General features: G+C 40.2%; 1 protein-coding gene across 2 annotated transcripts in view; it reads right to left on the reverse strand.

Moving 5' to 3' along the window:
• Cntn3 (contactin 3) overlaps positions 1 to 25,104 on the reverse strand; it is a 375,608-nt gene extending 350,504 nt beyond the window's left edge. Inside the window, exon 1 of one of the 2 annotated variants that reach the window (XM_087659082.1) lies at positions 24,843 to 25,104. The gene's annotated coding sequence lies outside the window, so the exon portion shown is untranslated. The remainder of the gene's footprint in view (positions 1 to 24,842) is intronic. The other variant, XM_087659085.1, reaches the window with a different exon arrangement.
• Between the last annotated feature and the right edge of the window lie 1,828 nt (positions 25,105 to 26,932).

The following is a 26,932-nucleotide window of genomic DNA, read 5'->3' on the forward strand; positions in this document are numbered from 1 at the left end:
AAAGCCGTTTGACAAAATTCAACACTCTTTCATGAATAATAAAAGTCCTGAAGAGGTTAGAGATACAAAGAACATGCCTAAACCTAAAAAAGGCAATTTACAGCAAGCCTATAGCCAACATCTGATTAAATAGAAAGAAGCTCAAAGCAATTCCATTAAAATCAGGAATAGGACAAGGCTGCCCATTCTCTATATCTCTTCAACATGATACATATAGTTTTTGCTAGAACAGCATGACAGTTGAACGAGATGAAGGGGATACATATAAGAAAGGAATAAATCAATGTGTTTATTTGAAGATGATAATGATAGTATACATAAGAGACCCTAATAATTCTACCAGTGAACTCCTACAGATGATAGACAAAGTATCCGGATACAAAATTAACTAAAAAAAAATTAGTATCCCTCCTCTACACAAATGACAAAAACTAAAATAATAATAATTAATATTAATAATATTGATAATAATAAAATAAATATAATAATAAATAATAATAATAAAACAAGCAAATAAATAAGGGGAACAACACCCTTCACAATACCACACAAACTATATAAAATAACTTGGAGTACCTCTAACCAAACAAGAGAAAAAGTTTTAAGATTAAAACAAAAAAAATCAGCATTTTGAAGAAAGAAATTAAAGAAGATAGCAGAAGATGGAAAGACACCCCAGGTTCATGGATCAGTAGGATTAACAGTAACAATGGCCACCCAACGGAAGTAATATATGAATTCAATGAAATCCCTTTCAGAATCTGAACATAATTCTTTACCAACTGTGAAAGGGCAATTATCAACCGCATAAAGGGGGAGGAGCCTGGGATTCTAACGCAACCCTGAAGAATAAAGAAGTGCTGGAGGTTTCACCGGACCTGACTTCAGGCTGTACTACAGAGCGGTATTAACAACTGCATGATACTGACAGACCGACACACTGAATAACGAAAAAAAAATTGGTGACTGAGACATAAGTCCACACACAAATGGACACCTAGTTTTGATAAAGAATTCAGAAGTACACCTTAGGGGAAAAAAGACAACATCTTCAGTAAATTGAGCTAGTAAAATTGGGTGTCTGGATGTAGAAGAATGTAAATAGACCCATACCTGTCACCCTGTCCAAAACTCATGTTGAAGGACATCAAACACCTCAACATTAAACCAGATACACTGACCCTGAGAAAAGAGAAAGTGGGTAGTAACCATGCATGATTGGCATGTGAGGAGACATTCTGAACAGAACACCAATAGCACAGGTACTAAGATCAAAAACTAATAAATGGGATTAGATGAAACTTCAAAGTTTTTGTAAAGCAAAAGGCACCACCAGTTGGACAAAGTGGGAGCCTACAGAATAGAAAAAGAGTACTACAAATTCTATACCCAGTAGAGGACTAATATCCAAAATATACAAAGAATTAAACTAGGTATCAAATAATAATAAAAACACAGTTAAAAATGGGTACAGATCTTAAAAACAGAATTCTCAAAAGAGGAAACTCAAGTGATTGAGAAACAAGGAAATGTTCAATATCCTTAGCCATCAGCAAAATGCAAATCAAAACTGCTTTGCGATTTCATCTTATATCTGTGAGAATGACTAAGATCAATAACACGAATGGCAGCTGGTGCTGGCAAGAATGTTGAGCAAAGGGAACTCTGGTGGAATTGCTGGTGGTCGTGCAAACTTATACAGCCACTATGGATATCAAAAAAATTGTAAATATATCTACCTCAAGATCCAGTGATACCACTTTTGGGCATGCACACAGGGATGCTTCACTGTAGCCTGGGGACACATGCTCATCACATATTGTGTGTAGCTGACAAAGTTGTAATCCATAGATGCAGAGAGGTTAGGTAAAAAGCAGAGGATGGTTCGGGGGGGGCATAGATCTATTTGGGGGAATTTTTCAGGCAAATTGGGTGTGGGTGCAGATAGGAACCTGGATGATCAGATATGAGGAGAGATGGCCAGGAGGGAGAGAGTACAGAGATATAATTGGAATTCAAGGGCATTGCGTGGGGGTGGAGTGGTCTGGAAACATAGTGCAATGGAAACTTCTTAGAATTAATGAAGGTGATCCCTATAGCCAGGCAAGACTCATAGTACCAAGACTGGGTTGCATTCAATGGAGTTGTTGGCTCAAGGGTCCTATAGAAATCCCCAAACCCAGGTTGACGCTAAGACAAAAAAAAAAAAAAAAAAGGGTTGCTTACTCTAAACTGACATTGGAGCCATACTGCTGAGGACAACACCCACACAATTCATTGACCACAGAGAAGTTGAGCTGGTACTTACATAGCCTTTACCCCTATGTTCTAATCTCTTTAGTGAGGGAAGGTATTCTGCAGGCTATTAAAAAAAGAAATGTGGATACCAACCTCGTTACAAAACCTTTGAGACACAACCTGTTCTGCCTGTAAAATATGGTAGGGCAATGTTGGCATAGAACTTGATGGAATAGCCCACCAGTGTCTGATATGACTTAAAAATTTGCCATTTCAAATAATGTAAATATATATTTAAATTCAGGTAAATGAGGATTTTTTATTTCTGCCTATCTAAGATAGCTTTCTTAGCTGTCAAAATGAGCTATGGCAGAACAAATGAGAACTGTATTCTATTTTATTTCACCTTTCCACAGAGGCGCAGTAGGAAATTCTTTCCTTGTATCTTCCTTGTTAAAATTACGATGTATCAAACAGAATACCAGCCAGTGGAATAATGTGGAGATGACTGTCTTGGCATTCAGAACTTCATTTCCTCAAAGATTTCCCAAGTTATGACAAGCTGCTAGATGTCTTCTAACTAGAAAAGGAAACAAAATATCCTTATCTTGCCAGACCAGAAGGAGACAACAAGTAAAGTGGGGCTTGTGGAGCCTTGGGCAATGTTTTCTTCTCTAAATAAGCCAGATCTGAGACAAGCATTTATCGAACATTTTTCTTCTGGAAGGAAGTTACCAACTAAATATGGAAAGATAATTTAATGAAGAGCAGGCAAAAACTAAAAGGACTAATAAAATGAGAAGTAGGTGGGGAATGTTAATTTATATACATATGCATATGTAGAATTAATATTCCCCTAAATATATGGACACCTATTCACACCAGCTAATGATTTACCTGGATAGACTGCCCAAAAATACGACTCCTTACCCTTGCAGAATTAATATGCCTTCTTTGTTTGAACTTGCATTAGCCATGGGCAACTTACTGCACAGTGTGAAGCAAAACTTGTTAAGAATATATATGAAGTAACTAGGTAATAAAGAATTCAGGTGACGGCAAGTTATTAGACTCACTAGGCCACATCCCTACCACAAGACCATCTAGCTTTGATGCATTCTTCTAGTTCATTCCTCATCTCTCTAAGCCTGGCTTCCCATACTAACCCTGTGGGTAGGGACCCTCCTCTCCTAGGGTGGTTGTGGGATTCAGTGAATTCATTTGAAAAAGTAGCCATTACACATTTCAGTATATATTACATATATTTCACCAAACACTACCTTGTCGATGAATGTAAAAAGCAAAGCACAGCTCTGAATATTATCCTAGGCAAACTAAAAAAAAGAGGGAGAGGGCATATATTTCTTTCCTTAAGTAATTTTAAATCTAATTAGGAAGTTCCTGTGGTTGGTGTTTACTGGTCTATCCTTCTGCCTGCCTATTACTATGTAGATGAACTCCCCCCTGCTAGATGATTCTAGCTATTGGATTCAAATAGAGCATTTCCCATTTCCTATCACTCTCCCAACATCCAAGGACAGATCTCCTAGAAGATGAGGGTGACACAAAGATAAGGCAACTTTGTATCCTATCAGGGCTGATCTGTTTGTACACAACATGGTTTCCTGGTTTTTTTTTTTTTTTCTTATTCAGACTTTGATCATAATCACCATTCAACTTATTTTGATAATAAATTGGGAGCAGAAGTGACTTGTGTCTCCTGGGTCCAGAAGTCCAAAATCAACTGTGTCCTTTGCTGTGTTCCCTTTTCACACCACCGCGGAACTGTCTTATCCACATGAGTCTCTGAGTAATTATGGTGGGCAGTTTTCACCAGCCATGTTAGGTATTAGGATATCAGCTTTAATCATATTGAGTAACAGCCATATTGAAGAGTTAGCCTCACCTGATTGACATTTCAGCAAAGTAAGCAGAAATGAGGATGACACAAAGGTATCCAATGACCACTGTGAAACTCCATGGTCTCACTGTATCCAGTGGCATTCATCTTGGAATCCTCAAGGAAGAGGGCCAGTACAGTAGCACATGGAGCAGAGCTTGATCCAAGAGTTGACATTTGCGACTAGACACATACTTTGTAGGACATGAATGGATGGCACATGTACGGAAGTATCAACACACACAGCACTATCTAGAGACACTAAAGCAGATGAGAGCTCAGAGAGCAAGCCGAATGCATACACTAGCACTTGAGGAGAACTCAGCTGATTGAGGACCCGCCCCAGAAGGTATTTAAGATGAAAAGGCAAATGTACAGAATATGGCAGGGATGCCAGTGTGGTGACCAAAGGCATGGTTCTTAAGGAGCACTGCCTTTTGAAGCATGCAAAAGCATTCCAGATAAGGACAAGTCTCTTCAAAGTGATATTGTCATACACAACAAGAGGTTTTTGTCCTGACTAATTCATTAACATGTATCAGTCTCTGTGCAGAGTGCAGGTTGTGAAGGCTGAATGTCTTATAACAGAGTTACTTGTGACTTTCAAGTGAGATGTTCTATACAGGAATAAAGCTATCATTTCTACGGGTCACAGATATGGACACAGAATTAATGTATGAGTATTCAGTTCTCATGTCAATCAAAGGAAGACTGCATTGGCAATGTTCATATGCCATCAGGAGTTGTCCAGTATTTCAGAAAACCATGTATCGCATGGTAAATTTACCTACACAAGATTCTGACAGCCTGACTCCATATTGTTAGGTGATTCCTTTAACTATCACATACACAGTAGTATTACACGTATATACAGATATACATACTGAGCTGCGGTTTTAAATGTCAAATGTGAGGGAAAGAGCACATTTCTGTTGATTGTTTCCTTATGCTGTCAAATCCAAGCTTAATTACAATGATACCCAAAGCCCTAGTAATCCAGTAAAGTAAATAAATTGTTTCTGTGAAAGCCATAGTCAAACACTGAAAGATCAAACAACAGACTATACCGTAAAATAATTTTCTTATATTTCAACCTGTATAACGTCCAATGCTTCCTTTTGGCTATTTTGAAACCACAAGGCATTAATCCTCTTTTTTTACTTCAAGTAGTACTCTGTCCATACGTATGTACATTTATATGTGTGTTTGATTGCACATATGTATGCCTGTGTTACAAAATGGAATCAGTACATGGAGTTTGAAGAGTTCAAGCTAAGAGAAAGGGAAAATACAACAATTTTGTTGGGGTGTGGAAAGCCTTGAATGCCAGGTTGACAGTTCTTCCCCATTCCTCATATCTCTCTGTAAACAGCAGGAAGCTCTTGCAGTTTTGCAATGAGAAAATAGTGTGAAGAAGTTAGCTGTGTTCTATGATGATTCATATGGGCCCGCCTAGGGTGATATAAGGAAAAGAGTGGCAAGGCACATACTAAGGTCATTGTAGTGTGTGTGTGTGTGTGTGTGTGTGTGTGTGTGTGTGTCTTCGCACATGGCGGGACAGGCCATATCTCAGGATCAATCCAAAGATTTTATTTTGATCAGTAACTGGGATTGGAGGGTAATGAAAAAAAAATCAGTGGTAGTCTAATGGAATCTAAAGGATCTGGCATCTCTGACAGAGAAGACATATGTCCCTCAGATAGAAATGAAGAAATGTGAGATAAAACATGTTTGGAAAAAAAGATGAATTTAGATAAAGACAGAGTCAGGTTTAGCTCCATGGAAACATTCCTCCACGACAGTGAAGAGTAGTTGGCAATGTGGGACTCCACCCAAGGATGATAGCAGGAGGTAATGGGAGGCAAGAGAACCAGAACTACAGAGGACATGCTCCTCAAGGAAAAAGAGAAGGAAAAGAAAAGACAGTCCAGACTGAGGCTGAGAAAGTCCTTCATGAAATGAGCAAGAGGAGAAGGATAAAAGACAGCCGGAAAGAAGTGTAGTCACAGACACAGAAAAGAAATCAAGAGTCCAGTAGGATGAACATCAAAAAGGAGAAGCTGAGGATGGAGAGCAGCAGTACGTGGCAGTGGAGCTCAGACAGAGGCAGGGAGGAGAACAGACACAGAGCATGACGTCAAAGAGCTTAGTGTACTCTTCAGGAATGGTACTTATCTATGGGGCAGAAGAGAAGACCAGGAACATAGATGAAGAATGAAAGGAGTAGGAAGGTAGTGATGGAACACCTGTCCAATCTGGCGGGCTAAGACAGAAAGAGACCGAAGGTCGTTGCTTCTTTGTCTCACAGAGTGTGATAAGATATACAAATTCATTGAGACAAGGAGTTCAAATGAGTCTCAGAAAAAATATATCTCTTCTAAATATCATGTTGCAAGAAGGAAATCTAAATGAACAATGCAGCCATTCATTCTCGCTTTAAGAAGCCAAACAAAACAGCACAAATACTCTTCCCACTCCTTCAGGTGACAGGGATGGTTTATTTCTCTCAAACATTAAACAAGCATAGAGTTTATGTGTCTCTTTGATAGTAAATTCTCCCTAGCAAATTCATTTGGGGTAAGTTTACACAAGAAAGATGTATGGAATTTACTAAGTCAACACCTGCTACCTTGCATTACCCATGAAACCAACAGTTAATGCATTCATAGCATGCTCCAAGCATAAATATATCCTTAAAATAAATGTAACTTGGTAAAGTGTAAATGAATATGCAAATGAGTCAATATTCTAATTTATGCATTATTGGATGTCAAGTTTTTGTTTTGTTTCTGGAAGATGTCACACAAATTCTGACTAGCAAATTAACTGAGAGTTTTGTAGCTTAGCAAATTTGTTTTGACTTTAGAACAATTTATGAACAGGAGTCTATAATGCACCATAGCTAATTAATGACTTTTTGTGTGGTTTGACATACATAATACATGAGCTTGTGATGGCTCCATCTCAGATTCTGCTGAATCATCTCTCCAGAACTTCAAGTCATGTCAGTGACTGAAAGAAAAGAAGCTCTATTTTCTCCAGAAATGGTCTTGGTACAAAGGTGTCTTCTTTAGAAACAACAGAGAAAACAGTGGTGAGATCTGTCACCCACAACTCTACCTTTCCAGAATCATACTATTCTTCAATTCCAAATGACAATATGAAAATAGAAAGCCAGAGTTTGCAAGAAATGGACTCTTTTTCTTATTAATCTAGAAAATGCACTATTTTTAGTTGCAAAAACTAATTATAACTGCCAATAAGCAGCCACTCTTGTGCCAGGAACAGTGTTAAGCTTTAATTTCATAAGCAATTGACATGACATTTTGATTCTACAAATTAATTCTACAAATTAATGTAATGAGTAAACAGATGTCACTAAGCTTAGCTGTCTAAGAATCTAGAGTAGAGGGTTTAAAACTTGGACAATAAACAAAATCCAACTCACACATAGTTATATTAATATTAGCTTATCGCTTCTACTACTATATATGATGCTAAGAATAGGCCCACATCAATAATGAGAGATAGCTTACATTTCAATATTATAATAAAAACCACACACACACACACACACACACATAAAATATGACAGAGGAGAAACAACACTGCATAGAGAGCCTTTTGGTCTCCTAGCTCATGCTCAGGGAGAAAAGAAATACACAGGCGCACACTATGAGATCTGCTATCCAGGTCCCAGGGGAGGCCATACGGGATGCCCAGATGATAGGATCATTTGCTAAAATTCTACCCATCTCTTACACTATTAAATACAGAGCACTCTGGCTTCTTTCTCAAAACTGTATTTTGTATTTCAGAAAATAGCATTAAACAGTGCAAACCAAAAATGCCCACAATGAACGACCAAATTCAATTAGTGAAACTCATACCCAAGCCCTCAAGCACAGTAACGAATGTAACATCCAAGTGTGCAATGGACCTGAGCACTGACTTTCCTTCCAGCTGGAGAGGGTATACTGCTGTTGTTGGTACACTCTGAGAGGCAGATGTTCAGCTACCTTCAACATCCACATATAGACAAAGATATGCAGGAATCCCTTTACACTGAGAAAGAGGAAGTAGAAACAACAGTCCTCCGAAATGGGATCACATTCTGCCTATACTCCTAATTACCTTGGCACTAAGAAGAAGCGGTCTATCTATTTCATTGATAAAGGATTCTAAGTGCACAGCATAGCGAAGGCAGACAGTGGTGGCAGGTGGGAATGCAGCTCGGTAGCTCAGTGAGAACATTTGCTGAGCATACACAAAGCCCTGAGTTCCATTCTCCACACATCGTACACACCGAGCATATGATACACACCTGATACCCCAGCACTTGAGAGCTCTGGGTAAGAGGATCTGAAGTGCAACGATATCTTTGACTTCTTAGTTCATCTGAGACCAGCCAATGCTATATAAGAGCTTCATTCACAAATCCGACTGTGGGAAATCTGTTTGTTGAAATTTATATTGATCATAGTTATAAAAAAAGTATTCTAATAAGCCTTAAGACTAGCTTAGGCCCTGAAACAGAAAACCCTATTTTATGACTATTTCAAGATGTTTATCACTATCCTTACAATAATGAATGGATTAGACATATAGACCTCGTCACATGATTTAATACAGATGAAAAAAATCACACTCTAAGCAAAAATCTCCCCTAAGCAGTGATCATTCTGGAACTTCATCTATCAGCTAAATATATGAATAAGGAGTAACCGAGACTTTGCTTTTCTAGCTACTGAGCTGTGGCTTTGTGAAATGGAATTTACAATTACTAAAAAGAAAACAGCCCCAAATCCCACAACTCCTTTCACTTAATTATTCATGTCATCGATCAGGGCATTTATTTTTAAAAACAGATGAAGCTAGAGCAGGTTCACACAGAAGGCTTCCTGCTGGCTTGTATCACTGCAGTCCAGGGAGCTTCTTCCACAGGGATTCAGACTTAGCATATGGAAATTTCAAAGCCAATCAAACATCATCAGGACATGTGGGAAACAAGCTTGCAGTATTAAAAGCCATCGTTCGCAGGTGACACTTTCTATCCTAATTCCCTCATCAAGATTAATTTCTGTTTATTGTTCTTGATCATAAAAATTAAATAACTTCTGCAATACTAAAAATAAATGCACTGATGCTGAGGGAAACTGGATGGGTAAGCATTTAGGAAATTAGAAATTGCTTCAGGTTTACAAGCCATGTTCACTTGCAGTAAATCACAAGACAGAGGCATTAGCAGGAGTCACATGCTAGCGCTCATTATAGGTTTCCTGGAGACCTCCAGAAAACATATGCAGGTCCAAGCAGTTTCCTGAGACTAGGAAGACTGTAGTGTTAAAAGTTAAACAATTTGTATGATTACTTTAGCCCTGCTAGCCTCCAGCAGGCCACAGAATCTGTGACCCCTTCTCCAGATTCTGGGCTGCCCTTGTGACATGAGCAAGCTAAAAAAAAAATAATATTAGAGGAGAAACAGTGGAAAACATCGGTTTCTGCCTTACAAGACCTTAGAGCCTCCACTGTTGGGAGAAAGGAAAGCAAGGCGAAACTGCTGATGGCAGTGAGCAATCCGGGAAGTTCTCAGCCATAATCATCCCCAAACTGACACTAAAGTTATTCCCCCTCTAGAGTCTGGCTATGTGCATTGCGTCTCTTCTTGAGAGGAATTGCATGAGAGCAGATACTGAAGAGCCTGATCAAATCCCCAATTCACACACAATACCGAATGAGAAATAAATGCTGCAAACCATGAAGTCCAGGCACAGTTTGATACACAGATCCTGTGTATCTGCATTGCAATAGATAATGACTACATGTATACATGAATTCTATGTTGTGTGATTTGCACATTATATTGCAGCCCTCAGTGTCATAAGCAACTTCTCCATATGGAGAATGACCCATGAGAGCCATGCTTCTGACTTTGAATGCATGACTTTATTAAGCATATAGCAAAGAAAAAAACATATAATAGCAGAAGTAACATCATCAAATTGCATACTTATAACATCCAGTATATAGTGACTGGGGAAGCCCTGCTGAGTTAGGCCAAAGTCCCGGAGGGAGAGACAAGCTTCTGACGTAGTAACCAGTGAGAAATCGCTTACCTTCTAGCTCTTTCAGTCTTTCCCAAGGACGCATGCTTTTAATATGATTAACTCTTTCTTCCTATCACATAGGCAAGCAGTGGGGGCAGCCAGCATGCTTGGAGAATATTTCTGGGAGATAAAAATGCTCGAATCAAAGTAATAAGGGGCTTATCTTCCTCTAAGGGTCAGTGTACAATGAGAACCATATGACAATTCACCAATATAAGATATGTTACAGCAATGCGTACTCATCTCTAAAAGAAACACACTCCTTAATGGAAGTGTCCTGCATTGGCCAATAGATAATATAATGATAATGTGATGCAGTAATATCAACCATTCAATACATTATTTATGCGTGAATGAGGTATGAAGTGCCTACTAAGACCATAGTGTGCCAAGCACAGGTAACCAATACTCAGGGAAATTTATTATGTAGAATTGTCACACAGGCAAATAAAAGACAAAGTTAATATAACTGATATCATAACCAATTTTTAAAAATCAGGAAACCATTTCTAAAAACTAGAAACAAACATATCAAAGTAATTCAGCATCACAAGACAGCTGTTCACTCATCTGGACTGGCGAGCTCAGGATTTAGTACACAGTTGGTCCTCATGAAATCATGGAATGATGCTAACTAAGTCACTGAACCCCAAACCCTAAACTTGGGGGTAGTGTGGGGGTGGTGGAAGGACTGTGGGAGAGGGTGTCTGGGAGGGGGCAGTGAGTATATGTAAGGTGAATAAGTAAAATTTAAATTAAAAAAGTCTTTCTCTGTGAAGATACACTGAAATTAAAATGTTAGGATGTGATCTATAAGCATGTTTTGCTGCATGCATTGCTACCCTCGAATGGATATGACCTGTGGGCCACAGCGTGACTATGTATGTCAGTGCACAGCTTGGTTTTGAGGGAACTGGTGGCCTAAACACTCTCTTTGACTAGAGAAAATGCCATTCGTGCCTTGCTTGTTTTCATGCCCACAAGAAGTTGATGGACTATTCTGTTCCTGGCAGCCACTCAGGAGGCAAGCTCGCAGGCACTCTCTGTCAAGCGTGGCTTCATTAGCCACAGCATTTTATGAGAAAAGGAACCAAGCACCCACCACAGGAAGAGACTCCATGTGCAATTCTCACAACCCATTAGCCAAAGCAAATCAAGCCTATCTTCTACACGAATAGGGCAGCTGAGAGCCAAATTCTCCCAACCTTCCAGAACAGTAATCAGGCCAAGGGAATGTGCCGTTCTAGACTACCAGATAAAGTCAAGTAATGGCCAAAGAGATACAAGAGAGAAAACTGAGAGTTTAAATTGCCCTTGGTCCTGCGAAGGCTAGGTGTCGCAGTGTAAGGGAATGTCATGGCAGGGAGGTGGGAGGGAGTGGGTAGGTGGGTGGGTGGGTAAGGGAGCACTCTCATAGAAGCAGGGGAAATGTGGTGGGATAGGAGTTTTCAGGAGGGGAAACTGGGAAAGGGGATAACATTTGAAATGTAAAGAAAGAAAATATCCAATAAAAGAAAAGAAAAAGGATGAAAAGAAAATTTGAGGGCAGCTTAAAAAATGAGTACCATAAAGAAAAAGATTTTAAAAGATTCTAAATAGTATAGTGGGATGAAGAAAAGCAAAGAAAGGGCTGAGGTTATGGTTTGCGGGTTAAGTACAGATCTCTAACTCTCTTTCTCTCTCTCTCTCTCTCTCTCTCTCTCTCTCTCTCTCTGTGTGTGTATGTGTGTGTGTGTGTGTGTGATGTGTGTGATGTGTGTGATGTGTGCGTATGGACACACACACACATACACACACACACACACAGCATTAGGTGGTAAACACAGTTTGCCTATATTAAGTGATAAACACATTAGTACTAGCCAAACCTCATTTGATACATAAAAGAAAGAAAACACCAGTTCTAATAGGATCCAGTACTCTCGGAGAGAGCTTTCAACATGTATTCCCCTTCCTGCATATGTCTCCTTTATTTAGGAAGCAATTAAAAAGTAGTAATTCATTCATGGGCAGCAAAGAGACATCTTACATTTCCTGTCCTAATTTGAAAGGCAGCTAATATCCAGGGGTCATTTATAATGTTAAATGTACATGAGGTTTACCTCCATGGCAGATTGCATAATTGGCCTGAATTCTTCATTCCTTCCTCTATTTACATCTTTAGCCACATGTCTTCATAGTTCTTACTTCTAAAATAAGATCACTGTCCATTCCTGAGTTAGAATTTGTTCGTGTTTCTTTTCATGAGGAACAGAATGTGTCAGAGGTGATTAAATTCCAGTGGCGAACAAGATAAGAGGGTCTATACCATGTGTACTTTTGTGTTTGTAGATGGTATGAAAACAGTTTTCATCACAGAACTTTACCTATAGATCCAAGACAGGAAACAACCTAGCCAGACCCATCTCCAGTGAAGTAAACGGGTCCAGTCTAAACCTTTGTTGACTCATGATTTAGCCGGAGGGCAGCAAAACCACCCCATCCCACCACCAAGGTCAGCAGAAAGAGAGCTGCATATACTCCTCATGTCAAGCTGCTAACATTTGTGGATTGGCTTTCTGTGTAGAATTATAGTAATAAAATTAAGTTCATAGAGATAGATTGTGATCAGTACATTCTATAATCCTTGCAGTTTTGCAGGGTGAAAATACTCAAGAATGTAGCGGAGGCTCTAATTCCCAGAAGATCTAGGTATATTGGCACATGTCTATATTGCCAGCTATAGGGAGGTAGAGGCTAGAGGTTTCTGAACCTAAGGTTAACCTAAGCAGTACAGTGAGGCTTGATTTTTTTAGTTTGTTTTCATTGAAAATTCATTGCACCACTTTCTCTCTTTCTTTCCCTCCCTCCAGCCCCTCCCAGGTACTCTCCTTTTCTCCACTCTCATGCTCCACTCCACTCTTTTTAATTAAATCGTGGTACTGATGTGCCAGTAATTAGCATTTAGCTTTTTCTAGGAAAAAACTGACAGTAGATGAAGAATCTATCATAGAAATCATAATACTTCTCATAATGTTTTGAAGCTATATGAACCTTTTATAAATTGTAGATACTTTTCTCTGCTACTTTAAGCCCAGGAAAACCTTTTTGTTAATAATCACTGAGAATCATATATTCTGTCTGTAGCACCATGAAACAGACTGGGGCAGAGTAGGCAAGTATATTGTTTGTACATGTGACTGAGAGTATACTTCATGTGTATGAGACTCAGAAATAGAGGTTATGAGAGTTTATTAATATCTAGAAATACTCACTTCCCATTCCCCACTCTGATTGTCTCTATGTGCCTGTTAAATCACTATTTTTATTCCAAGCTTCTAGAACAGTTGTATGATTTAGCTAAGTCTCCTAGGGTTATGCAGTTTACAATGAGACTAGCACAACCCAGATGAGAGTCTTTCCTAACATTGGTTCCACAGAGACCAATAATGAAATAAAGAAAGTTGAGGAGAGCAAAAGTTGAGAATGGGATGCACTTACTTTTCAGAAACAACCATAAGGAACATAAGCAGCTAAAACTATGAAAGAGAACAGGCAGCTGCTAAAATTTAAAGCAATTTTAGCAGAGCATCCAAGGGCTGGGATGACCACTCTGACTCTCCAAATGGAGGCAATACAAGTGATTGCGTCCAAGTATCCATTGGTCAAAGGCCATCGTCAACATATAACCCCTCTTTGCTCTCACATTGTCCCTCACCCCTTCCCACCCCTACTAAGAAGGTTTCTTTTCCTAAGGCAAAGAGAAATTTCGAGACAGGGTCAAGGCTATGGGCTATCAACAAAACATATTCCAAGCAAGGCACAGTGCCATTGGTCTAATGTTAGTGATTTGAGATTGAGGGTGATATTACCCAGTACTGAAATGTAATGCCACCCTGAATTACTGAAGGTGAAGCCATGTAGAGCAGGTGTACAATTCATCCACTGCATGGAAAAAAAGTCATGTCCATCTTCTAAAGACCCATAGATCCCACACATGACTGTGGGTCATGCTCGCTATTAAAAGACACAGACCCTGGGTTTCATGCTACTTAAACCAAAGCTGGCTGTTTATAATAAGAAGAAATATGGCATCAAGTAAGTTAATATTTATTTATCCATCAAAAGCATCATTAATATAATAATATGTTTTAATTGGGGGAAAGAAAGAAATAGATATTCAATTACATAGATTGGAAAAGTATTTTAAATTTAAGAACAAAAATGCTACAAAGTAAACTATGTAAAATAGTCTGTGGAGTCAACACGATGTTGATCAACATGGCACACTGACATTTTTAAAAAGAATTTAGGTCATAAAATTTATGGAAAAACACAAAAGATGCACCAGATAGCCAAAGGAACTGTAACCACAAAGAACAGGACAGAAAGTACCAAACTACTTGACTTTAAAGACGTTCTACAAGGCGACAGCACTAAGACATCATGGTACTGGTACACAATCTAACATAGAGAAACACCCCATAGAAGAGAATGCACAGACCTGATCAAAGATTATAAACACTGAATTTCCCACGTAAAACTTCGAAAACACATAGTCATGAAAGATAATCTTGGTCTCACCCATGATGGTTTGCATACCTTGATATCTACACAGATAATAATTGAATTAGGGCCTAACGACATCTGGCAAAGGTCAACTTCAAAATGAATCAAGAACTCTATAGTAAGGTACAAATCCCAAAACTATGACAGGACTCCTGGGAGAAAAATCTCAGTCACAGTGGGCTGCACACCAATTTATTTCTTATATAACTCCAAAAAAAAAAAGAGTAAAACACATATAAGTTTTTTTTTAAAAAAATCTTACGGCCAGGAAAACTTCAAGAGAGTTAAGTGATAATGTACAAAATAGAAATAAGATCTGTAAATGTAAGACTTTTAAGGGTTAATGCACAAAATGTGGGAAAGATCTGAATAGCAAGACAACAAATTTTATGATTTAAAATTAACAAAAGATCTGGGGGAAAAAACCACATTGTGGAAAACCATAAGAGAATGAGCAGGACAACCATCGTTAGGATAAACAAGCCGGAGCCCTGCGACACAGCATAACCTGTTATTTGCCATAGGAGCTGTGTGAGGTATGTAAATGAAAGTAGAGCTAATGAGGACAAAGACGGAAGGGGTGTCTTGCTCACCACTCTGGGCACATAAATTAATTCCACCATTGTGGAAATAAATTAAGGATGTCCCTCCAATACACAATTACCACCACTGCTGTGTATGTGTTGTGTGTGTGTATACATACATATATATTGAAATCTGTCATTCTGTGAAAGGAACTTAGTACATTGAAGAGCCATCTACACCCTTGTATTCTCTGTAGCACTATTCACAGCAGTCAAGACTACAAGAGGAAACTGTGTCACTGCAAGAGTACCTGTAAAATTGGAGAATATTCATGTTAAGTGCGAATGGCCTGGTCCAGGAAGTAAAATACCACATGATCTCGCTTCTATGTAGTAGTAAGTAACGTTAAACTCACAATAGAAAATGGATCCCAGTCACTGAGTAGAGGCGAGAAAGACATTTTTCAAGAGATAGAACTTTAATCAGACAGGATGAATGATTTTAAGAAATCTATTGTACAATATACCAACGTTTTAATAAAAACAAACCAATATACTTAAAAATGACCAGATTTAAAAAATTCTTGCTACCAAAAATGTGTAGCCTGCTGTGTATGTTAATTAATTTAGTCATAACTATGTGTGAAATTTCAGATCAGCATGCTGTTGATAAATACACACTTTTCTTTGGAAAACTTAAAGTTATAAAATAAAACTCTTAAGGAAGTATATTTATGTGAAATTATGTATTTTATGTGTTGCTGCTGCCTAAAATACCCCTCAAAACTTAGCAGTTTAAATAAACACATTTTCTTATGATTCTAAATGCAAAGTGGGCTTGGTAAAGCACCCTGATTGCTGGTTGTGCTCTAACTGAGGCTGCACAGTCAGCTGACAGCTCAGCTGGGGTAGACGACCTCACTCCACTAGGTTCTGACTATTTACTATCTGTTGGCAGACTACAAAAGGACTGTCAGGGCTACATAAGAGGTGACTTAGAGTAGGAAGCTACTGTAAACATCAACTACCCAGTCTCTTAGGACCTGAATGTGGGGATTGCCCAAGGGTCCACTCAGGCAGGCAGGAAGGAGCAGTGTATCACAGGAAGAGCAGAGGATGCTATCCCTGTCCTATCCTTATAGGCAGTCGTCTGCCACCAACCCGCTGTACTTCATTGTTTACTGAATACATACTTCTCTGAAGATGGAAATTGAAAATTGTTCTTCCATTTTTCTGCACCATAAAGGCTATATGAAGAAACACAGGTAATACGTTCAATAGGAGACGATTCAAAGAGCTAATCCTCTAGGGGTCTAAAATTTGACCCTAAAGAAAGAAAAGCTAAAAATGGAAAGGAAGGGGAGAGTTAACTGGAGGGGAGGAAAAATAATTGGAAGTAGAAATTGACTCATTTTAAACATCATAGGGATGTTTGAATCCTGAAATGATTCAGTATGTTACCCTGTCAGTGGACTTGAATCTCTTCTGTCCAGACAGTTTAAATTATCTACACATCTTGTCTTACAAATGTTATGAATTGGAGTTAACGCCACCTCATTGTTATCTCTACTTTGTGCATTGTTTGAGTACCCATGTATGTATACGCGTAAGTATGTGTGTGAAATGGGATGGCAGGCATCTGAAGATCAACTCTGATAACAAGAAAACTATTGTGTTGTAATATTTGAAGAATAAAAAGTCAAGACTCAGGAGACAAGCCTCACATGCAATTTCTATAAAAATAACAAAAGATATTATTCAAAGTTCTCACAGTCACAATCATGATGCTGTTCAATTAAAAGGAGCCAAGTCCCCTATTCCAAAAATTTCCATCAGATGGAAATATGCACTTTACTTGTGAGCATCTTTACAGCATATATGATGGATTTCATCACACACACACACACACACACACACACACACACCTCATATATTGAGGGTTCTGTTATTTTCAAAGCCAATAATGCCACTGAACACTATCAAAATGACTGAGCAGAAGAAAATGCTGTTAAAGACCAGTGCAATAGTCTAATGAATTAATACTAAGAATGAATGTGCTTATCTTTACATGGCCCAAAAGAACATTCTTATTCAATGGAATGAGAAAGAGAACCTTTGGTGTTCAGATTTCAAAACCATGTAGCTATACACAAAGCTTTCACTTAGCTGTACTTAAAAGAGAAAGGAACCCTGGCAAGTCTTCACAGAGAGGAGCAGAGAAAAATGACTTAAAGTGTCTAATACATACAAATGTGTTTCTATAGATGGAGGGGCTAAGTAGGGAGAAGGGGAGGAAGTGTTTGTCGTCAGGCACACTCCACTCTGGAGCAAATATGCCTTATCTGTATTCTATGGCTCTCGAGTATTCGCCAGAATTAGGGCTGATGCCTGGTAATCAGCCACTCTCCTGCTTTACATTCAGGGATGGGACCAGGCCAAGTGACGAACATACATCAGATCAGATCACTAGCTATATTGTTCAGGCTGATTTTAATTGCCCGGAAAGTGTCATTACTGTCTTCTGCAATGTGTTAAGTTATTTTAGAAAGTGCCTGTTTCCATGTAAGAAATAAAATTGGACTGTTCCAGTACGAACATGCAGAGGAAGATTTGGTTTGACTTTAGCTTTGGTGGCGTGAAAAACCTACCCAGATCTGATCAGATAAACAAATGTTTGTTACCTATAGAATTCTGCAAAAATGTGTTTTGGGAAATCAACCTAGATTCTCTCTCTCTCTCTCTCTCTCTCTCTCATGACTCCTGAGAACCACCCAAATGTCATGTCTAGTTCGATAAAATTCTTGCAGTTTTCATTTCCACGGTTGCTCTTACATGCAGCAGCTTCAAGGTGAGAGAATTCATGAAATTTAAGAACCAGAAATATTTCTACAAAAAAGATATATGGAAATAGATTACTCCAAACCGAGAAGACATTTGCAAAAATATATAACAGTGACTGCTAACATGAAAATGATATATCTTGAGATATTGTTCTTTAAATCAAAATCTTAGAATGGAGAATGTGTACCTGAGACACAATGCCACACATACTCTATGAGCCAAGGTTTTTAAAATGGTGAAAAGTGAATAGTGCCTATATTCTGGTTAACCGCAACCATGTAAGGAAGCTGAATGAGAAATAAATTCAACTCACATTTTGATACATGCTACCTTTCTCTTATAATTATTTTTTTTAGTTAAAATACAGATTAAGGAGCCTCACCCCTGAGATGCTTCAGAAGGTCTTCTAGGGAGTGAAAAATCTCTGTTAGCTCAGTGAGGCAAGAACATGCTTCTGCAGGGATACAACAAGATCTGGAGAAACAGCGCAGTGGGAAAAGTGTTAAGGTACTCAGCAGCGACATAGAAGCCAGACAGAGAGGAATGTGTACATAAACCCAGCACTGTGTTAGGCAAAGACGGGAGGATCCTGGGAGGCTGCTGGCCAGCAGGTCTAAGCTAATCTGTGAAAACCAGGTTCAGTGAAACACCTGTGGAAAAAATGTCTTTGATGTCTGCCTGTAAGGGGAGCAATTGAGAAAGACGTCTGACACTGATTCCTGGCCTCTCATGCACATATATACACATTTTCCAGCACTGACAAACATCGGGAGTAGGCAACAAGAGAATGGTAGTGTTTCTGAAGGATGTGGAGTTCCCGACAATGACTGTTGAGGCAATGATACTCACAAAGCCTCCCCTCATTCCTAAAAATTTGTTTACTGTTTAGCAAGGCAACTTTTGATTTGTTGTAATTCAGCCATTGACTTGTTTATTGCAGATGTTCATACGTTATGAAAATAAATTGAAATTTGAGGCTCTTGAATTGCTTTAATTCCAATAAAATCGTATCATTAACATATGCAGACCAACATCCAGGACATAGAACCTATAGCTTACTCTTACCTTAAAGAAAATTCCATTTATCATACTCTTTTCTTTCTTCTTCTTTTTCTTTTTCTTTCTTTTGAGTCAGGGTTTTTCTGTGTACCTCTGGCTGTCCTAGAACTCACTCTATAGACCAGGCTGGCCTGGAACTTGAAGACTCAGTGATCTATCTGACTGCCTTCACCACCACCAGACTGCCATGGGATTTTCTAAATTCTAATCAAATCATTTGCTCTAAATGTATTACTTACTACTCAAAAATCTCATAAGTAAAGAAATCTTGCAAGTATACACCTAAAGGACTTCAAGCAACCCCCACAAAACTGTAGCAGAACTCAATAAGAAGGGTGACTTTGATTTACATGGATATTTAATGAATTCTCAATATGGACATATTGCTCTAGAGTACTAGAAAGGGCAGATATTAAACAATTTTACAATTCTAAATTATAATCCATCCTCCTAAAAACTACGTGCTTTTTAAGAATACCTGAATACAGAAGTCTCAGTGGTTTTACAGGGAGTGAGTCAACTTGGGCACCAAATGGGTCAGCATCACCTGATAAATGGTAAGGCTAGAAGCAAAGGCTTCCCTGCAGAGGCCAAACCGAATTCAAATGGAAGACCCGTGCATCAGACTAGAAATCCTACGTGTTTTAGAGTCCTACGTGTTTTAGATATACAAAAGGAACAGGAAAGAATTTAAGTTTTAAAAAAAGAAAGAAAGAAAGAAAGAAAGAAAGAAAGAAAGAAAGAAAGAAAGAAAGAAAGAAAGAAGGAAGGAAGGAAGGAAGGAAGGAAGGAAGGAAGGAAGAAAAGGTTTAAGAAGTCCCCTTGTAGCGAAAAGGCTATGTGGCTATGTGCCAGGTAGAATTGGCTAAAGAAGTCATAAGATGATAGGCTATGTCAACAATATTTTTCTTTTTCATCTCAGCACGAAGGTATCCAGTGACCCAAATACTTGAGTTCGTGACTTAGTACAGTTTCTAGGATCAGACAGATCAGAGCAAAACAAAACGTGGAGATTACTTCTTAACCAGGTTTATTTTTGGTGCCAGGTACAAAGGTAGAAGTGTTTAGATCTTGGCCTAATACAAAGTAATACAGATAGACCGAGGGGTGTGTTTCCATTCTATTGACAGCTCCATGAACAAAGGAAGCAGACAGTTCGGCACACCAGTTGAGGACACCTGGGCAGATGACCTTGGCAAGAGTCAAGGAGAGAAGGATTCACCAAAGCCAAACTGAAAATAAAGTCTACTTACACATGCTATGTTTGAAGAGCAGATATCCCAGAGACCCAAGATGTGGTATCTATGAGACTTCGGTCAGACCTCTGCTGCATGTGAACCACTTGATAAACAAATCTTTGGTCATGGAGGGAGATGCTACAAGCATAGGGATGCAAACTCACCCTCCCAAAATCTCAGTGCTCATGTCATGCACCAATGTGAGTCACATACTATAAAAGGAAGTACACAGAACAGAAACAATGCCTACTTACAAGATGCTCACTGGGAGTCAGGCAATGAAAGGGACAGTTCCATGTGATGAGAAACTCTGTGGGGAAAATGAACATACAGAGTCCAGAGAAGACTTCTAACAAGCATTAGATACGTGACTAAAGAGCCCTCGGTAAGTCTGTAGACTGGAAACCATGAGCTAAGGCCTGAGCAGCCAACAAAGCTCCATAGATCTATGTCTGAGTATGGACTTGCTTACGGATGAGCCCTTCATGACCCTTCCACAGCTGGGAAAGTGGGGAAGAAAAGTAAGCAACCCAAAGTCACTCAGGATGCTCTCACTCCCAAAGCACGATGTCATTGCTTAAATTCCACTTAGCTCCGTGAATGACGTTTAGTAGATTTGATTTTATTTGGAGTATAGTCAGAAAGCCTCTAAACATAATGTATGGAAGAGCACTGATTTAACATATGTGCAGATGCATGTATAGATGTATATATGGATGTAGAGATGCATGTGTGTATGTACGTTCCAGTTGGGTAAACTGGTATGGAGGACCGAGTTAGAAAAAAGACAGAGAGCCTGATGTAGAGGTCCTGGGGGAGAAGTTGGTGATCTGGAGCAGGATAATTTAGGTGGAGTTAGATGAAGGCCAAAAAATGAGAGGAATAATTCAGAGTCCAAATCAAAAGACTTGAAGCACACTGCTGCTCCAGTTTCTCCAGGCAGAAATATCTAAGGCAAAGTAACAGTCCTCAGAAGTCTTTACCCTATTAAAAGAATACATCACCAGGCCCATTTATCAGTAATGTAAAGCAGGTTGGTTGCAAGGATCTCATGTCTTAACAGCTGAAAGATAATCAAAGTCAAGTGACTTAGAAAATAAATGAGAGAAAATTGTTCTCTTGTTTTACAAAATTTACAACCTGAGTTAATAGCACCTAAGAGAATGCAGCGGAATTGCTGTAACAGATATAATCTATTTTTCCAAATGCCAATATGTCTGCGATGAGGAATATGCGTACCTTCTGAATTATCATATCAGTTTAATAAATCAGTTGTGCTTTTTTTCTCTCTCCTCACTCTTTGCAAGGCGGCTTCTTACACAGTAAAGATTCTACAAACATTTACATTCCGAGTAGCAGAGCTGTTTGAAATGCTATAAAGTTCTGCCAGTACTTCTATTACCAACCCTTATTTCTTGTTTATAACATGTACATAAAAGGAGGAAAATAAAAATGCACTATGGATTGAAACTTGGCATACTAAGCTTCAGCCAGGGAGCACATTCCTTCAGAAACAAATTTTCCAAGATATTTTCCCGAGGAGTATAGAAACACAGGAGCTGTTGTGGAGGGACATTGTAAACAGAAGTCACTTAGGACCAGTGCTCCTTCTAGATCTCAAGCTAGAAACCATCAACACTCAGTTTCAAAGAAATTCTTAAACCATCTGGTATCCATATTCCTATACTTTTTCAAAATTGATGCTACCCAAGGCATGATTACCAAGCATGATTAGAGACATCATCCACCAAATCTAGCAATTCTACTACTACTACTCCACACACACACACACACACACACACACACACACACACACACACGTGCATGCACACACACCATGTTTATACACACAGTGTAATTAAAGTATCTTAGGTATGTTCATTTTCAATAAAAAAAAGACAAACATCAAATAGCTTACCTATAAACTTCTGGAGTTGACCAAAACAGATACCGCAAAGAAATAAGCATAGCTTCAGAGAGTCCCCATGTCGCCTCCCTACCCCCTACCGCCATACAAGTAATCTACCTCTGCTGTTGTGAACACTTTTGCTGCTGATTGAGAAACTAGAAAATCTGGAGCCAGTCAGAGCATTTCTGTTCTGTGGCTCTGACACAATCCAGTGATATAGAGACTTGGCAGTCTGAGTGGACCAATTATAAGTATATACTGTTTCAGGAGCAAATGTATTAGAACTTAATGAGAACTTCAAGTTGGAGACTTAAATTATGTAGTAAACACAAAACTAGCAGATGTGTACTGAATGAGTGAAAGGGGACTGGGCACTTCTAAATGGAAAAGATGCATATTTTGCTAGCCGAGTGAAGAGGCTATTAGTTTGTAATAACTAGGCAGACATGAAATGTGACAGAAAAAAATTGAAGATAAATCAGCAACTCCAAGGCTACAGTTTATTGTCCCCAGCTAATGTTTGCTCTACTTCCAATGGCTTGGCACTTTGGTCCTGTTACATATTATGTGGATGTTTTTAAGAAACACTTGGGCTGTCCTCTCCTGTTCTGAAGGATATTTAAAAGTTACAATCCTTCTGGAGAGCTGGACTGAATGCCTTCACATCTTCAGGCAGACAGTTGTGACACCCAGACAGTCAGGAGGATCTGGATTGCTATGGTCAGAGATGGCCACGGCCCCAATCTATTAGCCTGCAAATCAATTATCTCTTCTACATCCTGCTGTCCACAGGCTGGCATGCAGCTTCACCGTTAGCTGGTGAAAGTGTTCAGCAGTTTGCTAGAGAACACTGACCCTCTTCAAAACCCACGTGTTCCTGAGTCTCAACCTAGGTCAAGCAAGCATTCAGGGATCCTGACTCTACCCAGCATGTTCATACAGAGATCTCTGCACTTGCCATGGGCTCAATCCCATCAAATATCTTTTATGAGCACACACACACAAGAACATACACTGTCACATGCATCTATTAGGCACTCTACAAATGTTGCACTAAGTCATGTGGATATTAACCTCCAGGACAGGAATCAGGGCACAAAGGGTTAAAACCACCCACTAGGACGCAGGCAAAGTAGGGTAAGCACTAGTAAGCAGAGCCACTGCTGGAAAAACAAAGTAACAAGTCTGATTTGCTGTTGAGGATATAATAGCTCTTTGAAAGGCAATCACTCCCCTTTCAATCTCTCAGGGACTCTGACTCGTATTTATTCCCAGTTTTAATCTATTTACAGATCAGAATGTTTTTCTCACCTAGTGTGATAGTCATCTATGTGGGGGTAGACAGAAATCACGACACCATCCTCCTGTACTGTGCATGTGTGTCTAGTTATTCTTGCTTAAGCATTCTAAAATTATTTGGGGGTTGACCTACTCCCCATATGAGCTGAAATTTCTGGCCAGCTTTGCAAACCACATACATCGCAGGCTGGTTCTTTCTGCAGTTCTGTACTCGGTTGGGGTTAGGAAACTGTCTACCCCTTTCCCTTCTCAGGGCTGTCTGCTCCCTTCCCCTTCTGAAAGCAGGTTTGCTGTCCTCACCAGAGTCTGCACGGTTGGTGTAAGTCATTCCTTTGAGCGCACCTTCTTGTAAATCAGTAAGGGGAGCAGGATCCTGGGTAGCTCCTAAGGATTGGTGAGCCCTTGCGGAACAGTGGAGCTCTGCACAAGCAAGACCAGAAGCCTTGCATTTCATGTAATCGGAAGTAAGGAACAATCCATCTAGAAAGTGCCCCGACACTCTCCGGTGCCCGGGTTGTCACTTCCCGGTTTTCTGCTTCAGATATTCTGTGTAAGCATTACAAGGCTCCTGAGAACATAAGGTTAGTCAGATCCCTGCCAGCCCTTAAGTCAAGGCAAGGAGAACTACAGTCTACCACAGCAAACCTACAAGGGATTACACTTAAAGCAGCCCATTTCTGAGCGGAAAGAAAACGCAGCTAGAAAAACTTAGGTGCTAACACGCATATCTACAGCCTGGCTTGCTCAGATCTGAATCAGGACTACAGCTTCAGACAGAAAACGCATTTCGTTCTTAACCCAGAACCATGCCCTGGGATTCTCTCTAAGCATTCCTAGGGCTCCCAACTTTTTTTTTTTTAAACACCCTTCAACTTTCACTAGCCAAACTGTCTTCTCTTAAGGAAAGAGAAGAATTGGTTGCATTTTTTTTTTCAGCTTCTCGGCCAGAGAAGGAGTCTCATTCTCAAATCGATCCCAGCCCCAGAGTGGAGAAATGACTTCCCCTGGCAAAACGACCCCAGAAGCATCTTTTACTCTAGACCCATCAGGTGCATCTATTTCCCAAGCAAACAAACTTTCGCGGCCAAGGAGCCTTAAAGCCAGTGGGTAAAGTTTCCCAGGCAGGTGATTCATCCCAGAGCCACGACTGTACTGAGCAAGTGGACAACTCGGACCTACCTAGCTGCACCAGCTTGCAAGGCGCCCGCCCCGCCTGCCCGGCCCGCCGCTGCCGCTGGCTAGCCCGGGGGGCTGCCGTGCGCGCTCGTGCGAGCCGCCGCCTTCGCCGCAGCGCCCCCGTCCGCGCTGTTCTGCAAGGTTTCGCGCAGTTCCCCGCCGGACCTGCGGCGCCCGCCCACCCGCCCGCCCGCCGCCGGCGCCACCGCGCGCCAGGCTGCTGTGGCTGCTGCAGGCGCCGAAGGTGCGCTGCCTGCGCCTGTGCCGCTCAGGCTGAGGCTCCGGCTCCCGGGCGAGCACTGAAGGGAGGGAGGAAAGGAGGGGGACGGAGGGTGGGAGAAAGGGGCGGGGAGCGCGGCGGCGGAGCCAACAGGGTCCCGCGCCTCACGCTGCTCGCACCACCACCCACCCCCTGCGCCTCCGCGCCCCGCTGCCACCGGTCCCTGCCTGAGCCCGAGCTCCGGTGCTGGAGCTCCTTATGATGGCTTGTGTCTGTCTAGCCACAGCCGGGACCAGGCGGAACTGGATGGTTGGTGGTCAGTGAGTCACCGCTGGGTGGCCTCCTGCCTCACAGCAGGCATCTAGGTAGCACCGGTTTTTAAGGACAGGGATTCCAGTTTTAAGGAATCCTCCTGGAGCTGAGTTCACACAAGTGCGCAAAATCGCCACTTTTATCATTTAAATATAATTATTAAGGGTACGCTACAGATAGATAAAAGGATGGATAAATTGATGGGAGGAAGCAAGGAGTCAGAGACAGACACTCCAGGTAGTGGGCTGTGATGTTTATGAAAATTCTACATATGCAGTCCCCAGACTATCCCTAACTTTAATCTTGCTCTGTGACTGTGCTAGAAAGAAATTAATTCGCTAAGAATGAGGCTGTTATGAAACTAATCCCAATTTAATTTTTACAAGGAACCCATTAAATCGGTCTGGTCACTTTTATTTCTATAAGTACAGAGAGATAGAATTGGGTTGGCTGATCTGGATGTGAGCATAAGGTTACTGAAATCCCAAGCCTTTGAGCTGAACCCCTATCTCAGCCAAAAACCTGCTCAAATAGTACAACTTTGTTTTCTGTCAGTTAAAACAATTGGATCATATGGCTATCAATCATTCAATGAATGAACAATGGAATGAGTGGTCTCTCTCTCTCTCTCTCTCTCTCTCTCTCTCTCTCTCTCTCTCTCTCTCTCTCTCATCTATCTGGCATCAATAAATTCCAAGAGATAATGTTGTGTTCCACATGGTGGTGTGAGATGGGGACAGGAAGATCAGGACTAGTGAGTTCAAGACCAACCTGTACTAGAGAATAGTGATGTCTTAAAATAGAGAGGGTGAATACTTTTTGGCTTCTACACACACACAGACACACACACACACACACACACAGACACACACACACACACACACACACACACACTGCCTATATTAACAATGATGCCCTATAAGTGTGACTATTTTATAAATCTTGTGCATTTTTAAAATTTTATTATCAAGTTGTTTCCCCTTTATATTTAACAAAATATAGTCATTGCAGTTAAATTAGACTGGAGTGTTTGCAGTCCAGACTCCTATCTCCTGGTCTCCCTTTCTCTCTCTCCTGTTCTGCTACTGTAGACAAAACAAACAAGGGGACATTCAGCATAAGTCCCTTGACATGTCAGGTGTGAAGGGGAAATCCCATTCCGGGGCGGGGGGGGGGATAGAGTTTCATTCTTTTCCACTTTTTCCCAAGAGACAGTCACCAGTTGCTTGAAATTTGGACATAAATTTTAACTTCTAGAAAGGTTTGAGGGCCTTTAAAAGAGGTTCTAACCCATTTTGTCATGAGTGGTGCAAGATATTGCTTCCCACTGGCTTACAGGTCCCCAGCCTTGCCAAAGTAAAAACAAAGGGCTTCACTATAGGTGCAGGTGAGTTAGCCTTGTCCCTAAAGTGCTTCAGTAGTTAAGCTCTCTCACCCTAGTGACAGACAGCAGCCTCTGGCATACACTCCCAAAGTTCTCCAATGTTGGTTACTTGCTGGTTATGTTTGGTTTCTCTTACTATCAGAAAACTGTGCATTCATCCCTCTAAGAGTAGTGGCC

The sequence above is a fragment of the Rattus norvegicus genome, chromosome 4, assembly GCF_021556685.1.
Source record: "Rattus norvegicus strain SHRSP/BbbUtx chromosome 4, alternate assembly SHRSP_T2T, whole genome shotgun sequence".
Lineage (NCBI taxonomy): Eukaryota > Metazoa > Chordata > Mammalia > Rodentia > Muridae > Rattus > Rattus norvegicus.